Below are 4,453 nucleotides of genomic sequence, written 5' to 3'. Positions count from 1 at the left end.
ATGCAGATTTATGAAGATCTACAAATCGTTTAAGGCATGCTTTTTAAGAATCGGATCAAAATTGGCTGAGATATGGCTATGGTTCTGGGCCAAGTATGAAAATCCAGGATCCAGGAACAGGGGTATCTCTACAAAATTTTGAAAAAAAGTGAAAAAATATTTTGTGTTCAGATTTTGATGCAGATCGGCGGGGAATCGATCCACAAATCGTTTGAGGTATTCCTCTTGAGAATCGGATGAGAATTGGCAAAGATATAGACATCGTAAGGGGTCTTATGGGGAAATCCAGGATTTCGCAAGGGGTCTCCCCACAAAATTTTGAAAAAAAGTGAAAAAATATTTTGTTCAGAGATGTTGATGCACATCGACGGGGAATCGATCCACAAATCTTTAAAGGTATACCGCTTGAGAATCGGATCAAAATGGGCTGAAATATAGCCATTTCTCTGCCCTAAAATATAAGTATAGGTCCGAAAATGGGGAAATATAAATAAATTATAAACTGAAATGCCGACCGAAGCAAAATAAACTCTATGATTAAAATATGGCCGAGGAATAGGCGTGTCGTCATCGTGGGGGGCTCCACTGTGGCCGAAAGAAGCCTTGGACAGCATTATGCTGTGTATCTGCAGAGAAAAATCAATGCGCAGAGGAACGAGGAGAGCAAACGAATCAGAAGAACGCAAGTCTCCGAGCACATAAGATGTACATACACACAGATACACAGAGAAGCACACACACACACACACACTAGCAGCCATGGGACAGTCCTGCGCAGCAGCAGATACAATTCCAGATACAGATACACAGACAGAGACGGAGATAGGCAGGCATCTGAAACGAGAGCAGGCTGCTGTGGTTGGCTTACACACATGCACACACACACACACACACACACACATAGCATGGAGATAAGCACGCACGCAGTCTGTCACCCAAACACACACACACAAACACATACACGTGCGCTCACACACCCCTTGCAGAGAACAAATCTCAACGGATTCCACCCCCCGCACCAGCTAGCCACCCCCACCATCCCCCATCCACCCCAAAAATAAACCCAAAAAAGGGGAGAAAAGGTGAAAAAAGAAGAAGAAAACCTGTGAAAACGAAAGCACGCAGCAGCAGCGTGCGAGAGCGAGAAAGCGAAAGAGAACACGACGAGCAGAGAGGAAGCTCAATGGCTTGCTGCCGGCGTCGCAGCAGCAACATCTACAACGGCAGCGACGCCGACAGCGCTGCCATCCTCGCTGCCACTCACTCTCTCGCTGGGCGCTCTCTTGTATCTGTGTGAGCCGGGAGAGAGTATCTGTGTGTGCTGCTGCGCTCTTTTCTTATTTTCCTATTACACCTGAGTTGCTGCTGCTGCTGCTGCGTGCTGTGCTGCTGCTGCTGTTTGGTTTTCCTTCTTCGACGGCGGCGAGGCGACAGTGTCGTTGAACGCTGCTGCCGGCGCTGGCGTCAACGCAAACGTCGCTGTCGCTACTTCAATTGAATTGTAATGAGCGTAAGGCGGGTGGCGTCTCTGCTGCGGCCTCTTCACTTTTCTCCTTCTAGTAGGGCACTGAAAGAAACAAGGGTTTTCTTTAAAGGACATTATAGTATTTATGGTATTTATGATTTAATAAAAATATTATTAATAAGTTAGTTTAGATACAAAAATATCTTAAAGATTTTTAACCTTTTTCTCGCAGTGTAATTCTTCTCTCTTGGCCACTTTTCTTGTGGCTTTTGTTGGTGTTGGAAAATTTGTTAAATTTTCGTCGCCAACTTGACGGGTTTTTACATTTTTTTTAACCGACTTGCCCCGCCCACTTCTTCTTCTTCTTCTCCTACTTCAGGTTGTTAATGCGTTTTACGTTATTTTCTTCCTCTTCTCCATAGCTTTTTTTTTGGAGTTATTGTTGTTATTTTTGGTGTCCCCATCTGGGCTCTATCTTTAACTCTAATTTGTTTAAATTGTTTTTTAATTAACTGTCAGTGACATTTTCTTTTTATTGTTGTTGTTGTTGTTGGTTTTGTTGCCTTTTTGTTTTGTGGCTTTTTCGGTTTTTTTTTTTTTTTTGGGTTCTGGCCAGGCCATAATAAAGCTGTTAAGGGAAAGCTGTAAACTCGAATTGGGTTGCAAATTTGTTAAGAAAATTGACTCTTTTTTTTTTTGGGAATTTTTTCTTTGGTAAGATGTGGTTTTTTGAAGACTTTATTATAAGAGATTTCAAAAAACATCAATATTTTCTACTTCAAAATTATTTAAAATCATATAAAAAGTGGTTTAAAAGTAGAAACTTTTATTTAATAATTTAATAAAAATTCTAAAGACAATCTTAATACTCATATTTTTTAAAAAAGTTTAAATTATTTTTATAGAAAAGTATCTTTTTCCTTTGAAATTATATATTTTTTCAAATTCTTAAGTCTCCAGTTCTCTTGAGAAGCCTTTAAAATATTTTATATATTCTTTAACTTAAAACCTTAATCCTTGTATTTATAATTAATTAACCTTAATCCCACTACCCTTAATATAAAAGATTAATCTATTTTTGGCCAACTAACCCAAAAATATGGGCCACTAATAAGAGTCGTAAATAGTTCAAGATATTTTTGATTTTTTTTTGTAGACTGTTCCGTGGAACGAAGTCTACACAGGAAGGTCCAAAGCACACACACACTCACACACAGATATATACTATATTTATTTGTATTTGTATTTGTATTTGTCAAGACCCCCGATTTATCCCCCGATTTCTTATCGATGGGGGACATGATTGAACGCCAGTGGTGGAAACGACATTTCTACGGCTGCTGGTTGCTGGTTACTGGTTACTGGTTGCTGGTTGCTGGTTGCGCCTTTGATGGCCAAAGGGGCCTCTATCTAATCGAAAGTAAGACTCCCACCCCTGTCTTCCGTACACCCCACCACGATTCTTCAGAAGATTAGCGAAGCTGGGCGGCGAAGGCATTACGTTTCCTGCGCAATTTCAGAAAAGTATGTGTCAGCAGAGGTATTTTTATTTAACAAATAGATCGGGTATTTAGTTGATTTTTTATCGAAATTTTGCCTAGCCAGAGATTCGGGCTAAAAAACAGACGACGCAACTGTACTTTCACAGCTGAACAGAAGGCCAATTCTCGCCGAGAGTCAAGAATCTCGAATATCTCTGTCTGGTTTCTAAGGAATTTCAATGGCAGAGATTCTGCGGTAATTGATCCTAAGCAACTATATAATATTTCTAATAATAATATTAATATTTTTTTGCAGTGTAGAGGCTAATCTTCTAGCGATAAGTGGTATCTGGCGTATTAGCATAAATAGCCATAATCTAGAATCCCTGAAAGAAAGCCTTAAAGTCCGACCGGCTGGCTGGCTATCTTCCATTGGAATTTGTGCGATTTCCAGATGATCACCTGTCCGAACGGAAGGTGCTGCCACAAAATCCCAACTCGGACACGTCCAGCCGTCCAGTTCGAGCTTATGTAAGTGGCTCAGGGTACAGGAAGACGTGTCCAAATTCAATTTGGCCGATGACGAAACCAACAAACTGAAATCGAAGCCCCTTTCGCAGAGCCCCTTGCGATTCACTTCCAATGCGAAAAATGGCATGCTGCATGTCTTCATTATCTTTTCGAATACAAGTATGCTTTATATAATAGAATACAGAGGAATATATATATATATACATGTGTGATTTGCGGGAGACAAAGGTAATCCCTGGGTATTGCACGCGTTGTCGATAAGCGATCGAATTGTAAACTCACTCAATGCAATCAGGCCATTAAATTGTATTTGTATCGTTCCACCTATATCTCTATCTGTATCTGTATCTGTATCTGTATCTGTAGCAGCTGTATCTTTGCACAACAACAGCAAAAAATAAAAATAAAACAGTCTCTTAAGATATTTATTATTTTTTTTGAAATGCAAATAGCAACAGGAAAGAGTAAACAGAAGAGGTTTATAGTTGAAGTTGCAAGTTCTTAAGCCCTATTTCTATAGATTATAGTTGTTCGATTCTGTTTATTTTAACAGACATTATGGTCTATCTATTAATTGAACTATATCCCAAGTTTCAGCCTTTTAGATTTAAAATTAAGGGAGTTGTTAACTAAAAACATAAGAAGCGGACAAACGGACAGACGGACAAGGCTCCTCAGGACTCTGCTAAGAGGCTAGACTAGAACTTAAGCTTTGTATCTTTGTATTATTTTCTATAAAATTATTATAAACCTGCTCTCAAGTTCTTCAACTCCAGCCTCGTGGCGCCAATCGTAATTGGAACACCCCAATGTATGTATACATTAGTTGGATTCTATAATCTGGCGAGCGACTCTTTCTCTTTGTCTGGCACTGACTGACCCATTCAGTAATTACCCAATTTCTGCAGTTCGGGTTCACTCTTCTATATATCAGAGACTACGTGCCGGGTGATTTTCTTTTTGCTCGCATAATAGC

The 4,453-nt window shown here is 39.7% G+C and overlaps 1 long non-coding RNA gene across 1 annotated transcript; it reads left to right on the top strand.

The window, feature by feature from the left end:
• Window positions 1-2,757: 2,757 nt before the first annotated feature.
• Window positions 2,758-3,802, top strand: LOC123257522. Its single transcript, XR_006507618.1, has 3 exons — window positions 2,758-2,989; window positions 3,071-3,202; window positions 3,263-3,802. It is a non-coding gene; the product is annotated as an uncharacterized LOC123257522 (long non-coding RNA).
• The last annotated feature ends 651 nt before the right edge of the window (window positions 3,803-4,453 follow it).

Source organism: Drosophila ananassae, chromosome XL (genome assembly GCF_017639315.1).
Source record: "Drosophila ananassae strain 14024-0371.13 chromosome XL, ASM1763931v2, whole genome shotgun sequence".
Taxonomy (NCBI): Eukaryota; Metazoa; Arthropoda; class Insecta; order Diptera; family Drosophilidae; genus Drosophila; species Drosophila ananassae.
The sequence above is the reverse complement of the archived record's forward strand: the minus strand, read 5'-3'. Positions and strand labels throughout refer to the sequence as shown.